This window comes from Oryctolagus cuniculus, chromosome 2, assembly GCF_964237555.1.
Source record: "Oryctolagus cuniculus chromosome 2, mOryCun1.1, whole genome shotgun sequence".
In the NCBI taxonomy this organism is placed as follows: domain Eukaryota; kingdom Metazoa; phylum Chordata; class Mammalia; order Lagomorpha; family Leporidae; genus Oryctolagus; species Oryctolagus cuniculus.
The window spans coordinates 106979415-107006202 of record NC_091433.1 but is presented as its reverse complement, the minus strand read 5'-3'; the positions used below and the strand labels follow the sequence as shown (position 1 = coordinate 107006202).

The 26788-nt window shown below is 44.2% G+C and overlaps 1 long non-coding RNA gene across 8 annotated transcripts; it reads right to left on the bottom strand.

Annotated features, from left to right (window-relative positions):
• Nucleotides 1–1861: 1861 nt before the first annotated feature.
• Nucleotides 1862–26766, bottom strand: LOC138848548 (uncharacterized). 8 transcript variants are annotated; one of them, XR_011386451.1, is made up of 5 exons: nucleotides 24498–26766; nucleotides 24334–24403; nucleotides 15314–16249; nucleotides 12124–12262; nucleotides 1862–4480 (listed from the first exon to the last, which is right to left on the bottom strand). It is a non-coding gene; the product is annotated as an uncharacterized lncRNA (long non-coding RNA). The 8 variants fall into 8 exon arrangements; XR_011386446.1 differs by having other exon boundaries at nucleotides 24334–26766; XR_011386450.1 differs by lacking the exon at nucleotides 15314–16249.
• Between the last annotated feature and the right edge of the window lie 22 nt (nucleotides 26767–26788).

Genomic DNA, 26788 nt, shown 5'->3' with positions numbered 1-26788 from the left:
GGCTTGTCTCCTAGAGGACTTCCTGTAAGGAGAGATCTGGTTGGGCAGAGAAGTTCAGGATATTTGAAGGTCTTTTCTCTTAGACTAGTGAGATGCCTGAGAAGAGACTGTCTCCAATGCCTGAGAGTAACAGTGTAGACTACCAGCATTCTTAGAGCCCAGGGAAGGAGGGGACCAGGGCCTCAGCATTTCTTAGCATATAGCATTTCCCTTAATTCCAGCTATGCTCAGGATGCCCCTGTTCTTCACCTAAGCCCTGAGTCGAGCGTCACTCTAGCTCGTTCTCTCCCGAGCCTTGTGGAGGGAAGGGGAAAGCTCTAACTGCATCAAATGTGGACTTCCAGCAAATGCTCTCATTGTTAGCCTCACATCTACTCCATCCTCCACATTCAGAGTGCTGCCTCCATTCTTGAGCCTTTCTGGTGGTTGTGGCACAAAGTTGTCTACTTCGGCATTTCCCCCCACTGCCAAACAGGCATTAGCCTTTTCTGGTCATTGAATTATTTATCAATTCAATCCCTAACCTTTTCCCAAGACTTTATTGCAGCTCTTTGTTCTTAAGAATTTATGCCTATCTAAAAATATTTTCCTTATTGTATTTTTTTATTTCTCTAATTTTTTTTATACAGCTTGATCCTTTTGTGGACAGGAAGAATTTCAAGACTAACAAGTCAATTCTCTTTTTAACCTTATTGTATCTTAACTGGGTTTTTTGGTGGGAATGGGAACATCTCCACTCCATTATTTTAACTCAACGTTCCCTACTTATATTCATTAGTATTTGTTTGTTCTACCTTTACATGCTTCTATATTTTCAAACTGTAAACATGTCATTTTGTCTTGAGTGTCTGTGATAACAATAATAATACCTATAATCAAGCACTATTTACATGCACTATTTGTATGCATTACATGTATAATACAATTCATGCATTGGAAGGCAGGTGCTATAAACATTATGGTCTCATTTATTATTAAAGCAACACTATTAAATAGGTAGAAGATACTATTCATATGCTCAATTTATATAGGTAGTAGACCTAAGATGGAAATCTAGAGTGTACACTGTTGTACTAATCAATCTACTAGTAGTAAGGGTATCAAGATTTTTTTCTGTGACTGGCGCTGTGGTGAAGCAGGAAAAGACACCACTTGCAGTGCTGGCCTCCCCTATGGGCATCAGTTCAAGTCCCAGCTGCTCTACTTCCGACCCAGCTCTCTGCTGTGGCCTAGGAAAGCAGTAGAAGATGGCCCAAGTCCTTGGGCCCCTGCACTCATGTGGAAGACCTGGATGAAGCTCCTGGCTCCTGCCTTCAATTCGGCGCAGCTCCGACCATTGCAGCCATTTGGGGAGTGAACCAGTGGATTGAAGATCTCTCTCCCTCTCTCTCTCTCTCCCTCTCCTTCTCTCTGTACAACTCTGATTTTCAAATAAATCAATCAATCTTAAAAAAAAGATTTTTTTTTCGGCCGGCACCGCGGCTCAATAGGCTAATCCTCTGCCTGCAGCACCAGCACCCTGGGTTCTAGACCCGGTCAGGGCACCGGATTCTGTTCCAGTCGCTCCTCTTCCTGTCCAGCTCTCTGCTGTGGGCCGGGAGTGCAGTGGAGGATGGCCCAAGTGCTTGGGTCCTGCACCCGCATGGGAGACCAGGAGGAAGCACCTGGCTCCTGGCTTCAGATCAGCGTGGTGCCCCGGTCGCAGCGCACCAGCTGTGGTGGCCATTGGAGGGTGAACCAACGGCAAAAGAAGACCTTTCTCTCTGTCTCTCTCTCTCACTGTCCACTCTTCCTGTCAAAAAAAAAAAAAAAAAAAAGATTTTCTTTAATCCATTAGCATCTTTGTCCTTTAGTGAAGGAATTTAAACCCATCACATCTTTGGGATAAATTATATCATACCATTTATGATAAATTATAATATTGTTACAAAATATTGATATATTTTCCAAACAGGAAGAGCATATGTCAGTGTTCTTCTAACATTGGACTTGCACATGTGCTTTGTGTTAGCCAAGGGAATGCTGGTAACCTCTCTCCTTCCCTTTCTGCCACATAAACAGTGTGCCTCAGATAGCTGTGAGTCATCAGTCTGAGCCCCTGAACGAAACAATACATAGAACAGACTCACACCCTGAAGTAGAGCCATGGCCAACCCATGACCTTCAAGCAATGTGAGCTGGAAATAAAGTGTCAAGACATAAGTTACTTCTTAAGATTTCTGAATATTTGCTGCCATGACAAGTAACTAATATACAGTCTCACTTTATGTCTCCAGCTTAGCATCAGTTTTTGTTATAGTTTTTTTCCCCTATCTTCATTGATTTTCTTTACTCCATTTCTTTACTTTCCTTCTTTGATTTGGAAGATATGTATACTACTTTAGTTTTTCTAGCAATTACTCATGAATTATTACTGATTATTGTCCTCTGCCTCTCTGTCACTTTGCCTTTCAAATAAATAAATAATTTTTTTAAAAAAAGAAAATTATTTTCAATTATCCATCAGCAATTATTTAAACATTTTTTCCTGGCCTTTTTGTTCACCCTTTTCTCTAGTATTCCTTACCTTCTGATTTCATAATTTGCTTTTGCTGAAGTACATTTTTGAATATTATCTTTGTATAAGATCCTGTGGGACATAAACATTTTAAGTCTTTGAATGTCTGAAAATGTCTTCATTTTGCCATCCTATTTGAATGGTAGTTTGGCTGGGAATAAATTGAAATAATTTCCTCATAGAATTTCCAAGTTACTATCTTTTTTTCTCCTAATTTCTATTATTTCTTTTCTTTTCTTTCTTTTTTCTTTTTCTTTCTTTCTTTCTTTCTTTCTTTCTTTCTTTCTTTTTTTTTTTTTTAACAGGCAGAGTGTACAGTGAGAGAGAGAGAGAGAAAGGTCTTCCTTTTGCCATTGGTTCACCCTCCAATGGCCGCCATGGCCGGCGCGCTGTGGCCAGCGCATCGCGCTGATCCGATGGCAGGAGCCAGGTGCTTTTCCTGGTCTCCCATGGGGTGCAGGGCCCAAGCACCTGGGCCATCCTCCACTGCACTCCCTGGCCATAGCAGAGAGCTGGCCAGGAAGAGGGGCAACCGGGACAGAATCCGGCACCCCGACTGGGACTAGAACCCGGTGTGCCGGCGCCGCAAGGTGGAGGATTAGCCTATTGAGCCACGGCGCCGGCCATAATTTCTATTATTTCTAATGCTGATCTGATTGTTGCTCTTTTCTAAATATCCATATTTTTTGTTATCTGAGAGTTTTAGAATTTCTCTTTATCTTTGCAACTGAAAAATATTAAGATGACATTTGTGGATTATTTTTCCTTTTTTATGACTCAACACCTGGTAATCTCTTAAATCTAAAAAGCCATAGATTCCATTAATTTTGGGAAATTTTCTTCAATTGTTTATTGGAATAACTCTTCCCCTCCTTTTTCACTGTTATTTGAAGACTTCTACAGAAAAGTGTTGAATTCCCTATCTTCCATGGGTTGTACTTTCTATATCATAATTATCAGTAATTTAACCTTCAGAGCTATCTTTAGGATATTCTTTGGGTTGATCTTATACTTTAAGTTGAATCCATCCTTCAATTTAGTCCATTTAGGTTTTTATTTCATCAATCATTAATAGGTATTGGAGCTAGGATTCAAATCCAAAGTCTGTGCTATTAAACACCACACTGCTAGTTAATGGTATCAAGATATTATCTTCAACTCAATTAGAATCTATATCCTTTAACAGAATTTTAGACCCACTACATTTACTGGGATAATTGGCATGAAAAAATGATTTAAGGAATGCCTATGACTGCCTTTGAAATTTCTCAGAGGACATCTCTTACCCTATAAAGTAGTTTTTTTCCCTTTCCTCTTAAGGCTATTTCCCTCCTAAGTGTATTTTTTTTTTTCAGTTTGATGGTTTTGATACTTTGATTTTCTCAGTATTGCTTTTCCACAAATACTACGCTAATCTTGGCTCTCTCTGTTCATATTTGTGATTTCTTCTTCATTTATCGTTGAATATATTGATAAGAATACACCAGTGCCCTTCCCCCACCTTATCTGTGGTTTCACTTTCCATGATTTCAGTTATTTACAGTCAACCACATTCCAAAAATATTATATGGGAAACTTCAGAAATAGAAAAGTCATAAGTTTTAAATAACTTTTATTGTAGTATATTGTTAAACGCCTCTTTATGTTATTAATTATTATCTAATCTCTGTGCTAATAATAAGTTAAACTTTATCACAGGTATGTACATACAGGAAATGACGTAGTATATACAGGACTTGGTACTATCTGTGGTTCCAGGCATCCTCTGCAGAATCTGCCTCCGATTGTGGAGCAGGACCCAGATTTGAGACTTGGTTGGTGTGGGTATGTTGACTTCTAGGTCTTCTTCCCTCTTGTGGTCTGTTAGTTCTCTGGAGTCCTGACTTCAATACCCATTCTGTGGGTTTGCCGTGCCTAATTTCCCTTTCAGGAGAAGCAGATGGTGAGTTAGCTCTTTCTGTTCCTTTCTCCTGTCCCCCAGTGTCCCCATGAATGTCTGCAGGAACTTCAGAGTCCATCTGCACCTCTCGTTCATCCAACATAGTATGTATTTCTCTTTTGAAAGCAGTACTAAGGGTTATTAAACTGGGGACACATGGTGCTGTCACCACCGAACACGTATGATAACAGAAGTGGAAGGGAAGGGATTGCTTCAAATGTAGTTTAACAAATTGCCCTGACAATTGCTTGAAAGTTCAGGTCTGCTTTCTGTAATCACATAGGTTGAGTGTGATGAAAATCTAGAATTGCCTTTGTGGTCCTGAATTTAAACAGGGTTTGTATTGTTCTTGTTTTGTCACCAAAGCAATCCTTTATATTTTCTGTCTTTGAGGAATTCCAACATTTCTGAACCATGGAAGTATATTTCTTAAAATTATCTTCTTGGTGTATTTAATTATTTCTTTAATAAAAAGAGGGATATAATATGTTTTCAATTGGCCAGTGACTCAGGACTCTCTACTTCACTTTTTTTTTTTTTTTAAGATTTATTTATTTATTTGAAAGGTGGAGTTACAAAGAGCCAGAGGTAGCGGCAGAGGCAGAGAGAGGTCTTCCATTGCTAGTTCACTCCCCAGATGGCTGCAACTGCCAGAGCTGCGCAGACCCAAAGCCAGGAGCCAGGAGCTTCCTCCAGGTCTCCCCTGTGGGTGCAGGGGCCCAAGGACTTGGGCCATCCTCTACTGCTTTCCTAGGCCACAGCAGGGAGCTGGATCAGAAGTGGAGCAACCAGGTCTCGAACCAGAGCCCATATGGGATGCCGACACTGCAGGTGGCGTCTTTACCCGCCACACCAGAGTGCCGGCCCCTCTACTTCACTATTTTTTTTTTTTTTTACTATAAAACCAAAGGCTTTATTCTCTAGTTCTTAGTCCAAATTCTAACTGATTCGATCTATTTCACTTTTAAAGCACTTTATTTAGGAGTAGATGTTTAGCCTTGGTGGTTAAGATAGCGACCTCCCAAAGTGGAGTTCCTGGGTTCAGTTTCGAGCCCTGGCTCCTGACTCCAGCTTCCTGCTAATGCAGACCCTAGGAGGGAGTAGGGACAGCTCAAATCATTGGGCCCCTGCCATCCACATGATGAACTGAGTTCTGAACTGAGTTCTAAGCTCCCAGCTTCAGCCCTGGCACTTATGTGAGGAGTAAAGCAGTAGATGGGATCTCTGTTTCCGTTTATCTGTCTCTTAAATAAATACAATTGAATAAACAAACTAAAACACACACCGTCTGTCTTTACAACAGAGCACATGGAAGGAAGAGAAAGAGGGTTTGACCGATGGGACTGATATCATCTCACCATCCACACCCACTGGAGGCCCTGATGCTTGGTGGAATCAGTTAACTCCCTTTTCTCAGTTCTTGGTACACTCCCCATTCTGGTTTCACCTTTTAACTTTCCCTCCTCCCTTAACTCATGTTTCTCTTCATTTAATGTGAAGTTGTCTAGGAGTCTACTTTGTCCTATACAAAAAATTATCTCAGAAAGTACTTTGCCCAAAAATCTTAGGACTGTAACATGTTTTCCCTGCCAGTAGTGCATGGTGCCCCTTATTTGTGGGGGATACATTCCAAGTTCCCCAGTGGAAGCTTGAAATTGTGGATAGTACCGAATCCTACATCTACTGCTTTTCCTCTGTGGTCACGTGCCATACAACCGAATGAGTATACTTCTGTGATGATAGCCCCATAGGATCACATTGTCTGGGACACTGCAGCCATCTAAGTCTAGATAAATATACTCTGCTGGATGTACAATGGTGAAATCATGTAGTGATGCATCAGGTAATTTCCATTTTTTCTTTTTTGACAGGCAGAGTGGACAGTGAGAGAGAGAGACAGAGAAAGGTCTTCCTTTGCCGTTGGTTCACCCCACAATGGCCGCTGCAGCTGGTGTGCTGCGGCCAGTGCACTGCGTTGATCTGAAGCCAGGAGCCAGGTGCTTCTCCTGGTCTCCCATGTGGGTGCAGGGCCCAAGCACCTGGGCCATCCTCCACTGCACTCCCGGGCCACAGCAGAGAGCTGGCCTGGAAGAGGGGCAACTGGGACAGAATCTGGCGCCCCGACCGGGATTAGAACCCGGTGTACCTGCGCTGCAGGCAGAAGATTAGCCTATTGAGCTGTGGCGCTGGCCAGGTGATTTCCATTGTTAAGTGGAAATGCCCACCCACATACACATGATAAGATTTGATTTATAAATCAGGTAAAAGAGATTAGCAACAGTAACTAATAATAAAGTAGGGCAAGTATAGCAATGCATCGTAATGAAAATTATGTGAATGGGGTCTCCAAAAAAGTCAAATACAGGACACTTCATAAAAGTTTGTGGGAAGATGACATTAAAAGATAAGTTTATTTTGGTGAAAAATGTTTGTATTCCATGGATAGTTTTTGCATAATATGCATTTCTCACAAATTTTTGAATACCCTTTGTTGTCCATAGTTTCAGACCAAAGTTCATCTCAAGTAATTGAAACTGTGGAAAGTGAAGTCAAGGATAAAGGGGGACTACTGTATACTCTGGGAGATGATGAATGAAGGAAAACAATTCTTGCCTTAAGGATCCAGTGAGCAGTGGGGCATTTCAGGTATTTTGGAGGGAGAGGTCCTCCATGGGCAATTTCAGATGAATTTCAAATTTCACTTTGCCTTTCACAAAGATAGCCCCGCCTCCAACACAGGGGATTCCTTAGCAGCACTGGCCAAGTCTACAATGTGAACGCTGACAGCCACTTTCTTTTCCTCTTGTACTCGGTAATAATATGATTTTGAGCCAGAGTCAGGGTAGCCCCATAGGTTTCTTTGGGAGGGCAGAGGGCCTGGTGAGGGTTGTGCGATGGAGGGATTTTACTTATACTTCAATGTCTCAGACTTTTCTCTTGAAATGTCACAAAGATATCCGTGTCCACACTTCCCACTCCCTGCTTAATGGTGTGCCATTGTGGGAATTTACCTGGGTTCTGGGAAGCAGATAACCCAACTGTGTCCATTGATGGCTGGGAGGATCCACTGACACTGAAGGGATCAACCTACCAAATGGTATGTACTCACTGGCCACAGTTAATGGTTTCAGAAAATTCCCTCCAACTATTAGGTCTGCCTTACATTGGGTGACAAATTTCTTATCACCATGTCCAGATCCCACATCTTGCCTGTTTCTCTGGGGTTGTTAATCAATCCACTTTGGTATTTACGCCTACCCTGTTCACTTTGAAACTTCCTTCTTCAACTCAAGTCAAAGCTTTCCTATCTTCACCCCTGTGTTCTAAGATGGAAATGTGCCCTCAAATTTGCCCAAGACAACTCCAGGTCATGTCAGTTGCCCTGACATAAAGTCTAGTTTAACTTAAAAAAAAAAAGATTCATTTATTTGAAAGGTACAACAACGGAGAGAGAGGGAGAGACAGAGAGATATTCCATCTGTTGTTTTACTCCCAGGTGGCTGCAATAGTCAAGTATAGGCCAGGTTGAAGCCAGGAGCCAGGAACTCAACCCAGGTCTCCCATATAAATGGCAGAGGGCCACTTAGTTGGCTCATCATCTGCTACCTTCCAGGGGCATTAGCAGGGAGCTGGAACTGAAGTGGAGTATCTGGGACTGGAACCCACACTCCGATCATAAGCAGCAAGTTAACCCACTATGCCACATGCTGCCCCTGTTTTTTTTTTTTTTTAAGTAAATATTGTTATTAAGCCAGGCTGGGTTTGGTATAACTCTACCTTGTACTTCCAGCTTCTGCTGAAAGGGTGTGAAGACCATGTATGGTGAATGGAGTTTCCCCCTTAAATCTTAAATTTCTATTGCACTATAGTTAACACCTCCTCTCAGGGACAGTTTGCAGGCACTTGCTGACAGCACAGAGCGCTCAGAGAAGAGATGGCTGGAGACCACGTCTTTCTTCTGGTCTTGGCGACACTGGGAGAAATGTTCAATAATTTTGCCCTTGCCAGTCACTTTGTGTCCTGGCCAGTTTTGCTGTGGCCAACCATGACCTCTGAGATGTAATCATCAGGGTCAATGTAAAATATGGGAAATTATATGATAGATGTATGTAAAATACTTGTAAGTACAGCAGATAGAGGTTGAGCAGTTCTCCAAAGAGAGTTTAGAAAATAGTCTGAACAAGGGGCCAGCATTGTGGCATAGCAGGTAAAGCCACCGCCTACAATACTGGCATCCCTATGGGCAGTGGTTCATGGCCCAGTTGCTCCATTTCTGATCCAGCTCCCTGCTAATGTGCCTGGGAAACATAGAGGAAGATGACCCGAGGACTTGGGCACCTATTACCTAAATGAGATACTAGAAGAAGCTCCTGGATCCTGCCTTCAGTGTGGCATGGCCCCAGCTGTTACGGCCATCTGGGGAGTAAACTAGCAGATAGATGACCTCTCTCTCTCTGTGTGTCTCGTCTTCTATCTAACTCTTTCCAAATAAATAAATCTCTTTTAAAAACAGTCAACACTCGTGCAACAGAAGACTTATGATTTATTATATAATTATATATATAAGTCTATGTAAGGATACAAATATGTGGAGATAGACATATGTGGAGATTTTGAGAATATGTGGTATTTTGAGAAATGCAGTGCACATTTATATTGATTTTGGAGCAATGGGGTTGACAAAAGGGAAAGTTCATTTTTTAAAAAAGATTTATTTATTTATTTGAAAGGCACATGTGACACAGAGAGGAGACAGAGTGAGAAAGAGATTCCCATTTGCTGGTTTAGTCTCCCAACAACCACAATAGCTAGTTCTGGGCCAAGCTGAAGGTAGGATCCAGGAACTCCAACCTCATCTCCCTCATGGGTGCTAGAGGCCCAAGCACTTGGGCCATCTTCCATTGCTTTCCTAAGAGCATTACCAGGGGACTAGATCAGAAGTGGAAAGGTGTGGACTCAAACCAGTGCTCAGATTATGGGATGCAGGCATCACGAGTAGCAGTCTATCCCACTGTGCCACAACCCCAGTCCCAAGAGAAAGTGGTGGTTTAATGAAAACTCTAAGTATCAAACTTCCATTTTTTCATAAGCATAGATGGTGAAACTTTAACCTTCCAAATATGTGTTGCCATTTACCAACCGCCATGAGGATATTAGCGATTTCACTGATCAAAAGACCAAAGATGAAGCCGGTATCGTGGCTCACTAGGCTAATCCTCCCCCTGTGGTGCCGGCACACCGGGTTCTAGTCCCGGTTGGGGCGCCAGATTCTGTCCTGGTTGCTCCTCTTCCAGTCCAGCTCTCTGCTGTGGCCCGGGAGTACAGTGGAGGATGGCCCAAGTGCTTGGGCCCTGCACCCGCATGGGATACCAGGAGGGAGCACCTGGCTCCTGGCTTTGGATAGGTGCAGCGTGCTGGCCGTAGCAGCCATTTGGGGGTTGAACCAACGGAAGGAAGACCTTTCTCTCTGTCTCTCTCACTATCTAACTCTGCCTGTCAAAAAACAAACAAACAAACAAACAAAACCAAAAAAAACCCAAAGACCAAAGATGCATGTCCACAGAGGAAGCATCAACACATTAACATCCACTTGAAAACAGTAGGTATTTTAAGATCACCATGCCCTACAAGAACATTTTTCTTTCTTTCTTTCTTTCTTTCTTTCTTTCTTTCTTTCTTTCTTTCTTTCTTTCTTTCTTTCTTTTTTTTTTTTTTTTTTTATAGGTTGAGTCACAGACTGAGAGAGAGAGACATAGAGAAAGGTCTTCCTCCTGCTGGTTACTCCCCAAATGGCCGCTATGGCCAGCGCTGCGCCGATCCAAAGCCAGGAGCTAGGTGTTTCCTCCTGGTCCCCCACGCGGGTGCAGGAGCCCAAGGACTAGGGCCATCCTCCACTGCACTCCCGGGCCACAGCAGAGAGCTGGACTGGAAGAGGAACAACCGGGACTGGAACCCAGCGCCCATATGGGATGCCAGCGCTGCAGGTGGAGGATTAACCCAGTGAGCCACGGTGCCAGCAAGAACATTTTTCACTAGCACACTAAAGAAAGCATGAGAAACATGAACTTTTGCTTAGATCAAGTCACTGTTCTAAATTTATTTTCTGAGCATAAAGTAGATAGATAACTGTTTATATACTGGCTCCATTAATAGAAAAATCTGCAAGGACTTTTAAATATGCCAGTCTACACTTGAAAATATGGCTTTAAACAGGAATAAGTTGATTCTAGTAATGATTTTTTTCTCCAACAAGTCATGAAGTTAAAATATAATTTTTGGAACTACATTATGTTAAAAGTGAAATATTGACATTGTTAATGCTACTATGAAATTAGATTAAAATTTCAATGTTGAAGATAAAATTATTTCTGCTACAATTTTTGTGGTTAAAAAGTAATATTCTGATTGTTTAGAACTGAAATATATGGTATAACTATACCCAAAGTAATTGCAGTATTCTACCAAAAGAAGCTGTTTTTTCTTAAAATACAGAGACATTCTCATTTATGTTCAATTAGGTTAACCAAGCTAACATTTTTTTTGTAATGATACTGATGTTGGAAAAATTCATTTGCATTAATGGTGCTGAGAAAGCCTATGATTTTCGAGCATTCAAATTTGGTGAAACATTCAGAGGATATAATTATAGACAACTTATTTGATGAGTTTTGTCTTGTTTAATTATTTGTGGAAGAAAAGTGCACTGACTGGAGCCAAAGATGCATGAAATATCTGCTGCTTCAGTGTGAAAAGCAACTGGACTTGGGGGTATCCTCTATTCAGCAAGAATCTCTGTGTCCTCCTTGTGAAATTCAACTTCAGTTCAAACTCTGTCACCTCTTCTAACTTCATCTGTTCCCACCAATAGCTATGGATCCTCACGGTCCCCTCTGTTTTCAAATAGCCTCCTCCTTTGACAAACAGGCAGGGTGGCGAAAGGCCAGGCGGCTTCTTGGGTGTCCGTGAGGACAGACCTATTTCCTTGCCATGTTGAATGATGTAAGTAATGGCTTCTGGCTTAGTCTGTTTTCTGCTGCTGTCACTGAACACTACAGGCTGGGTCAATCAAGCAGAATAGAGTCTTAGCTAGTGGTTCTGCAGGCGGGGAAGTCCAAGAGCGTGAGCCAACATCTGCTTGGCCTCTGGTGAGGGCCTTCCTGCTTCACCATAACATGATGGAAGGCATCGCAAGACAGGACAAAGTAAACTTGCCAGAAAGAAGGCACTTTTTGTAACAAAACTCCTGCAATAATCCATGAGCCCTCAATCCACAAACGGATGGATCACTTCCCAAACATCCCATCTTTGGGGTCTGGGGAACACATTTAAACTGCGACAGCTTCTCTGCTATCACCTCTTCCTAGGCCCCACCACTGCCCCATCTTTTCCACTGCTCAGGTGGACAGGGTCAGATCACTATGGCCACCGGGTAAGCAAAGCAATGTCCAACAGAAAGAACGTATTGTCCCTGCCTCTTTCCTGTAGGTACCCCAATAGTACATGCAAGTTTCCTGGAGTGCTTCTCCTCTTTGACTTTAGGAAGAGAAAGATTCCCTTCCCCTTCTCCACACCGACACAACCCACAGAAACGGACAAAAAGGCAGCCATTGTCTATAAACATGCTTACCTGTTTCTGCTAGAGTCAGCTTAGGAGAAGGTGGGTCAGCGCTGCCGGGAGATGGGTTCCCCAAATGATGGAGTCTACCAGAGGCTCTCTGAACTCACAGTGTGCCTTGATCCTCCACTTTGGGGTCTTGCCTACAATTCTGTAGGTAGCAAACATGCCAGGAAAATCCCGTTATGACCCCAACTCTTCCCCTCCTAAGCCACTTGATGCTCTTCATGAAACGAGCCACCCTACTGCTGACTTGCTTTGCTGCTCACCAGCACCCAGTGTCTATTCCCAAGTCATATTGTCCAGCATGGATTCTGTTAGTCCTACCCATGGTAAGGATTTAAAATTTCCAAGCACACAGACTGTGTCTAAGCTTGTATTTCTCTCTGAATTAAAAAAAAAATTAAAAGTTTTAAAAGTATAATCAAACAAAATTATTTCTCTTTTAAAGAGAGAAAGAGAGAGAGAGGCTGACATGAGAAGGAGGATGGGGCAGGCAAGGTGCATTTGTTTGGGCCAGTCTTTTTGTTGCTGACGGGGCTGAAGCCTGTCTCCACTCTCAGGCCCCTGATGTTAGATTCTCATCATGCTTTTGCTTGACACTCATTTAGTGAGTTACTCTAATAGTTACTTGTGTCAGCAGCACAGCTGGACAAGATCTCAAAAATCATTAGAGATGATAATGCTAAAAAATGCCTGGCAGAAAGAATGGTGACGCTACTTGATTAAATTAAACCACATCTAACCTCCTTGATGGTGCCCAACATTCTCTCAGGAAGAATTTTAAGCGTACAGAAAAACTGAAAGAGTGCTATGATATACACTGCACAATTTGCTTTCTCTCTCTCTTTCCCCTTATGTATGGTTCTGGCTGAACCACTTGGAAATCGCACACATCATGGTTATTTACCTCTAAATCCTTCAGCCTGCATATCTTAAGAATGAGGGCATCCTCCCTTACAGCCACAACACTAATATTTCACAGAAGGGCTGCAACAGTGGCTCTGGAACATCACCCAAAGTGCTATGTTTTCCTTTCCATTTGTCCCAACAGTGGCTTTGATAGCTGTACTATTAGAAATAGGATACAATCGAGGGTCACAAACTCCATTTAGTTTTCTCTCTTTAGTCTCCCTTTATCTACAATGTTATTCATAATTTAATTTTATTAGAAATTATTTATTTATTTGGAAGGCAGAATGATATATAGAGAGAGGGAAGAAAGGCAGACAGAGAGAGATCTTCTATCTGCTGGTTCACTCCCCAAATGCCTGCAACAACTGAGACTGGGCCAGGCCGAAGCTCGGAGCCAGGAACTCCAGCCATTTCTGACACGTGGTGTCAGGAGCCCAAGGATGTGGGATATCACCTGCTGCCTCCCTGTGCAGGAAGAATCTGGATCAGAAGTGGAGTAGCTGGGATTCAAGACTTGAACCAGGCACTCCAATTTGGGATTACAGGCATTCTAAGCCTCAGCTTAACCCACTGCACTCCTACGCACCCTACTTCCCTCTGCTTTTTTTTTTCTTTTTTAAAAAAACACTTGACTCTTGAGAGCCCAGGTTCCTTGCAGAAAATCCTACATTCTAAATTTATCTGATTATTTCAAGTTGTCATTTAAGTTGTTCCTTTGTCCCCTGTAATTCTTATAAACTGGAGGTTCAGCTTTCAAATCTTCCCAAGTCTTGCCATTACCTCATGTTAAATATTTTTGTCTTAAAATAAGACCTCAAATCTCCTCTTATTGGTCAAGAAACTAAGACTCAAACAGGAATTTGGAAGCAAATTTGTGCACATGGAATTTGTTTTGAATCAGATCTGAACTGAAAACAAGTCTTGGGGCCGGAGCTGTGGTGTAGTGGGTTAAGCCTCTGCCTGTGGTGCTGGCATTCCGTATGGGCACCAGCTCGAGTCCTGCCTGCTCCACTTCTGATACAACTCCCTGCTGGTGGCCTGGGAAAGCAGTAGAGGATGGCCCAAGTGCCTGGTACCTGCACCCACATGGGAGACCTGGAAGAAGCTCCTGGCTCCTGGCTCTGGACTGACTCAGCTCTGGCAGTTGCAGCCACTTGGGGAGTGAACCAGCAGATGGAAGACCTCTCTCTCTGCCTCTGCCTCTCTAACTCTGCTTCTCAAATCAATAAATAAATCTTAAAAAAGAAAGAAAACAGGTCTTATTGTAACATTTGGACAATTTGCTTTACCTCTTTGAAGCTTATTTTCCACTGTAATGAAAAAGGCTTAGATGCTTTCTAGTGTGTTTTCTTTTTTCAAGGTTAAATTTTCATTTTTAGATAAATTAGTTTGGTGAGCTCAGACTAGAGAACTCAAATCTACCCTTTCTTTAAGTCCGATTCTTTAGATTTTCCCACATTGGTTCCTATCAAACACTTAGAACTGTACATGTGCTAACCGTAAGTGTACACCATGATGAATTTTTACATTTGTATATGGCTGTGTTTTCCATTAGCCAGATTAAGTTAGTAGTGATTGGCTAACTGAATGGTTTGATTATTGTGAAATTTAAAGCAAGTAAGCATACCACTGCAGTAATGCTCTATCTGTAGTGTTGTAATAGAGATATTCTAGGGAACGTCAAAAAAGTTTGTGGAAAATGGAAATTAAAATGGAAATTAAAAATAAATTAATTTTCAAGCAAAATTAATTTGATAACCATACAATTTTCATAATACGCATTTTCACAAATTTTTGAAGGCCCTTTATTTGAATAGATTTCAATTTTTTTTTTTTTTTTGGACAGGCAGAGTGGACAGTGAAAGAGAGAGACAGAGAGAAAGGTCTTCCTTTTTGCCGTTAGTTCACCCTCCAATGGCTGCCGCGGCCGGCGCACTGCGCTGATCCGAAGCCAGGAGCCAGGTACTTATCCTGGTCTCCCATGGGGTGCAGGGCCCAAGCACTTGGGCCATCCTCCACTGCACTCCCTGGCCACAGCAGAGAGCTGGCCTGGAAGAGGGGAAACCGGGACAGAATCCGGCACCCCGACCGGGACTAGAACCCGATGTGCCGGCGCCGCAGGCAGAGGGTTAGCCTCGTGAGCCGCGGCGCCGGACTATATTTCTTGCACTATAATAAATTTCCAAAGTTTTTTTGAAATTTTATGTATTTATTTTCAATTTGTCACACACACACACACACACACACAGAAATAGATCTTCCAGCCACTGGTTCACTCCCCAACTACCTGAGGGCCTGTGACAGCTGAGGCTGCGCCAGGCTGAGGCCAGAAGCCCAGAACTCAGTACGTGTCTCTCACATGGATGGCAGAGACCCAGAGACACTTCAGCAGGAAGCTAGAATGGAAGAGGAGGAGCCAGGACTTGAGTCAGGCACTCCAATACGGAATCAGGTATCCCAAGTGATGTTTTAACTGCTGCGTCAACGTCCACCCCAAAATAAATGTTCAATTCAATTTTTCACATACTATTGAAGCACCCGCATAGAAAATGAAAGAAAGTTTCAGAGTTCTAGTTCAATTTAAAATTCGTCAATCAGGATAACAAATTTGCTTTTGCTGACTGTATGCTAATTCTGGAGCATCTATGCAGGAATACCACAACAAAATATATTTTTAAGTTAATTATACATTTTTTTTTATCAAGATTTATTTATTTTCTTGAAAAGCAGAATGATGTGCAGAGAGGGAGACACTCACACAGAGATCTTCCATTGGGTGGTTCACTCCTCAAAGGGCCCCAACAGCCAGGGTTAGGCCAGGCCAAAGCCAGGAACTGGGAACTCCATCCTCGTCTCCTACACGGGTGGCAGGAGCCTGAGGACTTGGGCCATCCTCTGCTGCCTTCCCAAGCACAGCAGCAGGAAGCTGGATCGGGAGTAGAGTAGCTAGGACTTGAGCCAGGCACTCCGATACGGGATGTGTGAGCCCCAGGCAGTGGCTTCCCTGGCTGCGCGGCGCTATAATACCAGCCTCAATTATATGGTTTATTGTATTCAAATTAAAAAATAAGATGTTGTATCCCCTGTGCTGAGAAGGGGTTTCTCAGGGTTTCCAGTCTCAGGGTTTCTCCTTTCCGGGGCGCTTATCTCTCAAACAGCAGCAAGGGGCCTCAGACACTATGACTATAACTGCTTGTATGAATTTATCTCTGCCTGGCTTCTTCTGTGGGAAAAAAAAAAAAGGATGTATTTGGTAAAGTTTAATAAGTGCCCATACATCAGATACATCTGAAATGAACAGAAAATCTGAAGGTTTCCTTTTTCTTTGTTTTAGTGAACAGAAGCACGCATCCCACACGGTGATCCCAGCCTGTCTTGCTTCAGCATTACAAAATGGCGCACAGAATCTTGCTTGTGGTTGGGTCTGGTTTGCCTTTGTTCTAACCAACAAACTGGGCATTGTGTGTGCACAGTCAGTCACGGCTCTAAACAGTTGTCAAGAATGTGGAACCAGACATGTAATTACCACGAGTGCCCTTTTCCAGACCCCTCTCAACTAAGTGCATTCCCCTCATTGCTCGCATTTGCCAGGCCTGTAGGTTTCTCAGGATTGCAAGCCCGAAAGCTTGGGACCATCTGTGTCTAGGACAGCATCTATTATGTGGCTGGAATTCAGCAAATGTTGAAAAATAATGATAATTACTTGTCGAGCAAGTTCAAGGGTTTCCTTAATATAATGCAGAGTACGTCCACTTGTTCAGTGGGAGCAGCTTTGACAGAGAGGCCCTTTTCTTGAGGAGAGACAGCCTGGTGCAGGACAGTGGGATCCGCTCCGAGCTTCTGTGCACAGGGTGTTGTGATCTTGAGTCAACCCACCTCACCTAAATCCTGGCTTCTTTCTCTACAGAATGCTGCATCAGCCCAGGGCGGGGATGAGAGTCAGAGGGCACAGTGGGCAGGAAAACCCTCTGCAAACCAGGAACTGTCCCATGGCACTCTGCTGCTGACTACTCAACGCTGCACGGACCCATTTCTAGTTTCCCCCTGTACCCTCCAGGCATTCCAGGACCCCCAAGGATTCCAACCCAAGGAGGCTCAAGTCCCACATGTAAAATGGCACAGCATCTGCATGCAACCCATACACAACCTCCTGTGCACTTTAGGTCATCTCCAGGTCACTTAGAATACCTACTGTAATGTGCATGCGATGGACATAGTTGCTATACTGAATTGTTAAGGAAATAACGACAAGAAAATCTACACATGTTTGGTACAGATACCACTCCCCCTCCCCACCCCAACATCTTCAATCCTTGGCTGGTAGACCCTGCAAATGGGCCTGAGGATACAAAGGGCTGACTGTGGTCTCTGGGCTGCTTCTTGTAGGGCAGACAAGAGAAGCTGGGAAGGCAGAAAGAACAAGGATCCAGGAGGCCCAGAGCTGAGGCCCTGTCCCCGTCTGCTGTGGTCCTGTGCAGAGTGGGCAAAAGTGGTAACTCTCATGTCCCAACAAAATTTCTGGGGGCACAAACTGCCCCATTTTAACTTTTCTGACATGCAATGTTCAGAGTAGCCAGTATCAGCTGCTGGGAGAACAGTAAATTTTAATTTCCTGATGTGCACGCAGTAAAGCTTCATTGTATTGGGTAGCTTTGCATTTAATTTCCTTAGCTTCTGGACACAGAACAAAGTGCTCCCAACAAGAGAATGGAAATAAAAGGGAGTAACTGCACAATGGAATGTACATGCCCATTTGAAGATGTCACTGATGTTCTCATTAACATATTTATTTCACATATTCATGTAACAAGAGAAATAAGTATTTTTACTTGCAAAGGCATGTGGCCGCAATTTACTCATTGTCAGGGAATATGAGGAAAGTCGTATTTATTTTTGTCTGGACCTCACTGTAGTTCTCTATTTTCTTGTGTCAGGCAATTCTGTCAAACTTAGCAAGAGACATCTTTCTTCCAAAAAATTAAATAAACAAGCTTAAATCTCAGCGTAGAGGAAGAAACTACTTGCAGCACTGCAGTGGGGAAAAGTCACAAAAAATAGTTCAAAGCCAGCAGAGATGCTATTTTAAAACATAGCTAATTCACAAACAGCCATCTACACTAGAAATTATTCAATGCTGGAAAAATATTCCTTTTGGCAAACTTAACTTCTGTTTAGATCTATTTTTACCTTAATTTTCTTCCTTCTTTTTTCTCTATTAGTCTTCCCTGTCATTATCTTTTGTTTGTAAAAATGTCTAAGAAATGTTTTCACAATTTAACTTTAAAGATACACGTTATAGTGATTTGAAAGCTATAGCTACTTGTTAAGGAGTCAGGATATTTGAACATTACACTGTAAATGAAAGTAACTCATGGTTCATGGTTAGAAGAGAGTTTTGTGAGATGTTTTGTCCTGATAGGTTAACACCGTGCTAATGGACTATTTTTGCTTTGATTAACACAGTGCAAAGAACTTAGTATGAACCTCATAAACACTCCTGCACATTAGAGAACAGGAGACATATCAACAAAGAAGGTGAGGGAATCTTAGCAAAAACCACTAAGACTTCCACTTTCCTGCACCACCCAAGTGCCAAAGTGTGGAAACCGCTACACTGGGATAAGAGAGAATAATGGTCTTCAACCTCTGTTGAGTTGTTAAATGACCTGTAATGGGTTGATTGTGTCTTCCCCACCCCTGTTGGAATCCTTACCTTCAGGACCTCAGAATGCCACTTTTATTTGAATACCGGGAACTTGCAGATGTCATTTGTCATTCTGAAGTAGGATGGGCCCTTTATGCAACAACACGATTGGTGTCCTCCTGAGAAGCCGGCACAAGGAGGGAGCACCCATGATGACAGAGGCAGTGATGCAGCTGCAAGCCCAGGAGTGGCAGAGATGCTGCTCATCACAGAGGCTAAGAGGCAGGGGCGCATCCTCCCCTACAGGTGTCTACCTGTCATCTCAGGTGCCCAGACCTCCAGGACTATGACACAATAAAGTTCTGATGTCTTAAAACACCTAGTTTGTGGTACCTGGTTATAATAATACCCCTAGGAAACTCATACAATTACTTCATTTTATTAAATTTTTTTTTGCATTGTAAGAGAGGTTCATGGAAAAACTTTGCAGGACCACAACTAGAAGGGGGCGGGAATCACTCATAGTTTTGTGAGCCAAAATCTAAAATTTGAGTCAGCTAAATACTAATAAAAATTTTATTTATTTCTTCCCACTATGTTTCCTAGGGATAGTTTTTCTTTTATTCAGAGGGATGACCATAATCTCATAAAAACTTTGTGCAGTGATATTTTCAATTAATTTTATGACTTACATTTTCTATGGTATTATAAGCTTTTTATAAATATCATTTTAACTTTTTAATACAATAATTATTGCCCATGAATTTTTTAATTTTTTCTGTTATTATTTCAGAAAGATTTCTTCATTCATTTATTTATTTGAAAGAGTGACAGAGAGAGAGGGGGAGGGAGGGAGGGAGGGAGAGAGAGAGAGAGAGAGAGAGAGAGAGAGAGATTGAGATTTTCCATCCATTGGTTCTCTCCCTAAATGACCACAGCAGCTGGGGCTAGGTAAGACTGAAGCCAGGAGCCAGGAACTTCAGCTGGGTGTCCCCCATGGGTGGCAGGAACCCACGATTTTGGGACATCATCCATTGTCTTCCCAGGTGCATTAACAGGGACCTGCATCAGAAGTGGAGCAGCTAGAACTCAAACTGCACACAGACAGGAGATGCAGGTGTTCCAAGAGGCAGCTTAACCAGCTAAGCCCTAATGTCTTCCCAATGCTATTATCTTTAGTATTATAGACAATCTCTTGGATCTCAGTCTGAAGGAATTAAAAATGCTTTTGACTGTCTTACCAATTATCTAAAATGAGCTCCATGAGAATTAAGAGGTAAGTTATATAATTAAAAAAGAATGAAAACAAAAAACAGGCCTCTCCCTAGACCCTGAATCTTGGTCCACTTTTCTCTTGCTGAAACAGGACAGCTAAGACTGGGCAATTTACAAAGAAAAGAGGATTAGCTCACCGTTCTGGTGACTGGAAGTCCAAGGTTAGGTGGCTGCTGCTTGGCTTCTGATGAGGTCCCAGTGCTGCTTTGGCTTGTAGCAAAGGACCACGGACACGGGAAGCTTTATGACCGACTCTTGTGATAACTAATGCACACTCACAGGAAGTGCATTATTCTCTCCCTGGGGTGGAATCTCCATGACCCACATACTTCTTAAGGCCTTACCACCTCTCAGTACTGTCACACTGATAAGTAAACTTCATCAAGGTCTGGTCGGACACATCACAACACCCTAGTTGACTGAGGGCACATGTAAGCAGCCCACCCTCAGCTCTGTGTATCAGCATGAAAGTGAAACATTAGGATATGGGTAACATGATACCAGGCTGGGTGATCTAACCACTGTGAGAGCACAGATTCTGGCAGAAGCTAGTTCTGCGTGGTATAGTGGCAGGTAAAGCCACTGTCTGCGGCCCCGGCATCCCATGTAGGTGCTGGTTCAAGACCTGGCTGCTCCACTTCTGATCTAGCTCCCTGCTAATGGCCTGGGAAAGCAGCAGAGGATGGCACAAGTGCATGTGGGGGACCCAGAAGAAGCTCTTGGCTGCTGGCTTCAGATCGGCTCAGTTCCAGCCATTGCGGTCATTTGGAGAGTGAACCAGCAGACAGAAGATCTCACTTTCTCTCTCTCTCTAACTCTGCCTTTCATATAAATAGAACTTAAAACAAACAAACAAACAAACAAACAACAAAACAGCTGGTTCAGATTCTCTAATTCCGACTTTCGCATTATTTCTATTTCCCTAATCAGGTCCCAGCAATGATTCTTTACAGTGTTGCTTTGTTTTGAACTCAGAAGAAATACATTTAATAGCTACCTCTGTCATGTGATCTAGGAAATTTTGGTTTTAAGTATTCTGTAACTTAGGGTTTTCTAACTTTTCTTAGCTGTGGAAACCTTATCTTATAGTCACAGGGTGGGGTGGGGGGCGGTAGCACAGCAGGCTAAGCTGCTGCTCGCGATGCCAGCATTCTATGAGTCCCGGCTGCTCTGCTTCTGATTCGGCTTCCTACTAATGTGCCTGGGAAGGCAGCAGGTGGTGGCCCAAGTGCTTGGCCATTTGCCACTCATGTGAGATACCCAGATGGAATTCCTGGCTTGTGGCTTTAGCCTGGTGCAGCCCTGGCCACTATGGCCATTTGGAGGAGTGAATCAGCAGATGGAAGATCTCTCCCCTTCTCTCTCTGTCTTTCAAAGAAGGAAAAGAAGAAATCTTTTAAAAACATTTCTCACATTCCTATTCTGTACAACAAAGAAAAGCAGAACTTGTTGGGAAAAGCCGGGAGGGCCTGGGAGAGACTCGGCAGTCCTATAGCTAACTTCACAGGATTCCCTTAGAATACCTAGGAAGCCAGGAACCTTGTGGCTCTCAGGTACACATATGCTAGAATGTTGGTGCAGAAAGGGCTTTTCTTTCTTTCTTTTTTTTTAAAGATTTATTTATTTGGAAGTCAACAGTTACACAGAGAGAGAAGGAGAGACGGAGAGATGGAGAGAGAGAGAGACAGAGAGAGAGAGAGAGAGAGAGAGAGGTCTTGCATCCCTTAGTTCACTCCCCAGTTGGCCACAACCACCAGAGCTGCGCTGATCCGAAGCCAGGAGCCAGGAGCCAGGAGCCAGGAGCCTCCTCCAGGTCTCCCACGCAGGTGCAGGGGCCCAAGGACTTGGGCCATCTTCCACTGCTTTCCCAGGCCATAGCAGAGAGCTGGATCAGAAGAGGAGCAGCCGGGACTTGAACTGACACCCATATGGGATGCTGGCACTGCAGGTGGCGTGCTCTACCTGCCATGCCACAGCACTGGCCCCAGAAAGGGCCTTTCTTAGAGGGTCTGATGTATCTAAAGAATAAACAGATATGAAAAAGAGCTCTAAAATTTTCCCTAGGCAACTGGTTCTGTCTTCTGAGTGCCTGCCTTGCTCCAAGTTCCTGGAAATTCACAAGTGACATATGCTGAGTCCACATCCAGCTCTGCCCATATTTATTTCCACTTGCCGTCGCCTGGTGTCCGCGTTCTCTGCATTTCCTCCTCTCTATAGAACTGAAGAGCTAGTCTGTGAGTCCAAGATCATGTGTGTATAGCACTTCTCCATAAGGAGTTCTAAACCAAAATATTTTTAAAAAATAACCCAAGCAGCTAATAGTGATACATTCTAGTGCAACGAAAGAGGCAATTCTGTGATAATAAGCAGTACTTGTTTTTGGAAGACACTGAGCTGTGTTTCCAGGAGCTGAAAGGCCTTTGTGCCTTCCAGACATACTTCTTGTCTAATTCTTCCCTTCCTCCAACACCTGCCCACTCCTCTGCTCCCAGATAACCTCTAGGAGCTGTCTGTGGCAGAGTAAGAACAAATCGAGGTGAGCCGCGGCAGTCGTGGCTCTTGAGCTGGTTTTGCCTACCTTTCCTAAGCTGGTTGGCCACATAACACAGGACGCAGGTAGGGAAAGGAAGGTGAAGATTATAATGATGTTCACTACAACAGCAAGAAAGGGGATGGCTTTTGGTGTAGCAATTAAGATGCTTCTTGGAATGACTCTGTCCCATATTGGAGAACCTGAATTCAGGTTCCACTCTTCTTCTTCTTCTTTTTTTTTTTTTTTTAATTAATTTATTTATTTGAAAGGCAGAGTTACGGAGTGGGAGAAGCAGAGGGGGAGGGAGGGAGAGAGATCTTCCATCCACTGGTTCACTCCCCAAATGACCACAACAGCTGGAGCTGGGCCAATCTGAAGCCAGGAGCCAGGAGCTTCCTCTGGGTCTCCCACGCAGGTGTAGGGGCCCAAGGAGGTGGGTCATGTTCCACTGCTTTCCCAAGCCATAGCAGAGAGCTGGATGGGGAGTGGAGCAGCCAAGTCTTAAATCAGTGCCCATATGGGATGCTGGCATTGCAGGCGGCAGCTTTACCAGCTATGCCATAGCACTGGCCCCCCAGCTCCATTTCTGGTGGCAGCTTTCTGCTAATGCACATCCTGGCAGGCAGACAGCAGGTGATGGATCAAGTAATTGGGTCCCTGCCACCCATGTGGGAGACCTAGCCTGAGTTCTGAGCTCCTGGTTTCAGCTTGGCCCAGTCCTTGCTGTTGTGGGCTTTGGGGAGTGAATCAGCAGGTGGAAGATCCGTCTGTCCCTTTTTAAAATAAATAATAAATAATAAAAAATTAATAATAAAAACAAAAACAAGGGTGGACATTGTGTTTAGTGGATCAAGCTGCCTCTTGGGATGCCTATATCCCATGCTGGAGTGCTTCAGCTATTCTTCTAATTCAGCTTCCTGCTAACGCACCTGGGAGGCAGGAAACCATGGCCCATATGCTTGGGCTCCTGCCATGACTGTGCGAAACCCAGATGGAGTTCCTGGTTCCTGGCCTCTGTCTGACTTACCCATAGCTATTGTGAGCATTTAGGGGGAGTGAATCAACAGATGGAAGATCTCTTTCTCTCTCTTTCTTTCCCCCCCTTTCTTTCTGCCTTTTGAATAAATGAATCTTGAAAAAAAAAAAAAGTAAAGCCTCAAATTCTGTCATAAATACATAGAAGATTTATAGCTCATAGCTTCTTGTTATGTCCTTAGTCTTTTGTTATAAAAAGTATTTTATAAGGTTTTGAGGCTAGAATCACTATAATTGAGAACTGAGAATCAATAAGACTGGCAAGCTTGCAGTATACCTAATGGAACCTGAGATTCATTCATTTTTAAAGGGATAAACTTAATTATGATTGAGCCTCATCTTCAATGGAGGCTTTGATACATACTGACCAGGATCAGATACATCATAGTCAAACTCATGATTCCAGTTCAGCTGTGACATGTTATATGGCTGAGCATCACGGAGGCCCACTGCTCTGGTCATTGCCTGGGACTTGGCTGCACAGAATGAGGATACAAATATCAAATGAAGAATAAAAAAAAAAAGTCTGCTATCTCCTCAGCTGGCAGGTCTAGCTTACCCTGCTCTTGGCAGAGCCTTCGATTTCACGCATCCAACACAGTGAGAAGATGGACATGTGCAAGCCAGGTGGAATCCTTACCCGAAACTGAATTGGTCCAAACCTTCCTGTCACTACCACTCAGAAACTCCCATCTTTCCCTCTGTTCATGACACCATCCTCCCCTGCATGAACAAGACTCTGAATCATAAACAAATCTTTTATCACTTATCTACATTGCCATCTGACATCCCTTTGGATGACAAGTCTTAGAGAATGTACCTGCATTTCCTGCCGCCAGCTCCACTGCCCTGGCTGGGACTCTCTTCCATTTGTTGTTCTTATCTCCTGTCTTCATCCGTGTACAGAAGAGGAAATGGAGGCTTGGAGGTTAAGCAACATGTACAAGGTTACACAACTAATAAATAATACAGGAGGGTTCAAACCTGGTTAAGTCTTGTCCCGAATCCGGCATATTTGCCAGTAGATCTGTTAAGCGCTCCTTGCATCCTGCTGCCGCACACAGTCCATTGCTTTGTACTATAGCTGATTATGAAACTGTCCTATGCCCTCTGTCAGAGAGCAAGGCGTGCTGCTCTTCCTGATACCCCTGGCCATGACTAAGCCACAGTCTTCACTTGAAAGGCCGTTCAGGAGTGCATACTGACTTGTCAATGGGGAAATAACTATCCCAGTGGTTTGCCAGGAAATGGCAGCTTGGGAGGGCGTGAGTGCTGCAGAAAGGCTGCAGAAGGAAAAGAAGGCTCTGACTTGGGCTTCAGGTATAGAGGGAATCTGGATAGGCAGAGAGGAAGGGGGTGTGCTGAGGTGGGCCTCAACGTCACGGGCTTAGGGCTCAGCCTGCGAAAGGTTGCTGGGCTGCATGGCGGCGCTTGGAATTTCTGCATCAAGTCCAACTGGGCACACAGACTAAGTGACTCCACATCTTTAGATGTTGGTTTTCTAATGCGTAAAGTGGGAAAAATAAGAGTAGCATTTGGGGTTACCATGCAGCATAATGCGATAATACATGTGATCCTCTTAGTACATTGTCTCAGCCCAATATGTGTGAACGACTATTAATAATGAATAGTATTAAAATATTATTAATAGTAATATGGTCTGAGAGTGCACCAATCTAGTTCTCTGAGTAAATTATTTAACTTGCACTCATAGTGCCATTGCTGTTGACAGCTAAGAGACACAGTCATTTATAGCATCAATATGTCCAGGGGAACACTTTGGTTATCATGGTTTTCCTAATCAATGGATACCAGGGATCCCTGAATACATTTTGATCGCCAAGGGACTCTCATAGCCAAAAATCTGGGGAATGAAACTGCTGGCAAACAGGAGAACACTAAACATATTTTGGGAACAGCAGACTAACTTGGCTCAGCCTTGAGTTTTGGGAGTTGGCTTGACCTGGTGTGCAAGTTGCGGGCAATGCTTTTAAGGAACCTGGGTATATTTCTGATCTTTTAGTATGTTGATTTAATTACCTAAACAAGATCACTACCCCAGGGCTGTAAACTGGATACTGCAAATCCAGCACTCAGCACAATGCACCCGGCTCCCCACCAGGAATCCTATGTGCCTAAGACTAGAGATAACAGTAATGATGGTGATGCTGGTGAAGCCCAATTATAAAATACTTGGATTTCCAACCTGGGGAGGCAGCTGCCTCAAAATGTAGCCCTGGAACAGCACAACCTCAGGCCCAATCAGTGCTTCCATAATCAGCGATTCTGATGAACTTATATTCGAGATCACCAGCTGTTAGGTTCACAGGAGCTGTTGAACGTTTTTTTGGCTGGTGCAGGGCTGTGATATAAAGGACTGTTGATGAAACCGGATTAAACTGCCTGAGTACCCCCTAGCTTGCGAGGCCGCGGGAGGAAGCCTGTTTGTTGATCGTTAGTGCTCTCCAGGTAGAAAACACGGGTTGGTACTTGCAGCCCCACGGTGCTCACCCACGGAACGCATGCACCAGGCAATTAGAGGAGCTGTTTGGGATCTGTCGGCGCAGCCCAGCGATGCCCAGCCAATGCGGTAACTACCACCGAGCCTGGAAAAGAAGAGAAAGGAAAAGAAAAGAGTGTGGGGAAACCGGAAACGAGGGTCTCGAGGGTGACGCCCTTGAGGAGGCGCTGGGCAGGGGGGATGGGGAGACGCGGGGCCAGGGCCGAGGGAGGTCGCGCCTCGGCTGGGGTCCACCCGGCGAGCTCTCGGCCCCTGCTGGCCCCGGCGCGGCGGGACACGCCCTCTGCCCGGGAGACACGAGGGTCCGCCGCCTCCCAGCCGCGGGGGTCGCGGTCACTGCGCTTTCATTTCTGGTCGGTGCGAGGCGGAGGCGGTTTCCGCCCCCCACCCTGAGCGCCCCCAACCCCGCTTCATCCCCTCTTCTGCCATTTTCCAGAGCCCGGTGCGGGTTCGGGCGCGGCGGCCCCACCCTGGGCGCCGGGCGTCGTGTCCGGGCCGCTGCCCGCGCCGCTCGCCGGCCCGGCCATTGTTCGGGCCCCACCCCTGATGAATATTCACGCTGCGCGGGCGCCGCGCCCCGCGCCTCCCCGCCGGGGCTTCGGGGTGTGAGTGCGTTTCCGCCCGTTTTTCCTGCTGGAGAAGGAAAGGGGGAGCTGTTTTCTCTCTCCTCAGAATATATTTTTGGTGTCCCGTTTCTCCTCCTCCCGCGCCGCCGCCGCCGCCGCCCCCTCCCTCCCCGCCTCCCCGCCCGCCT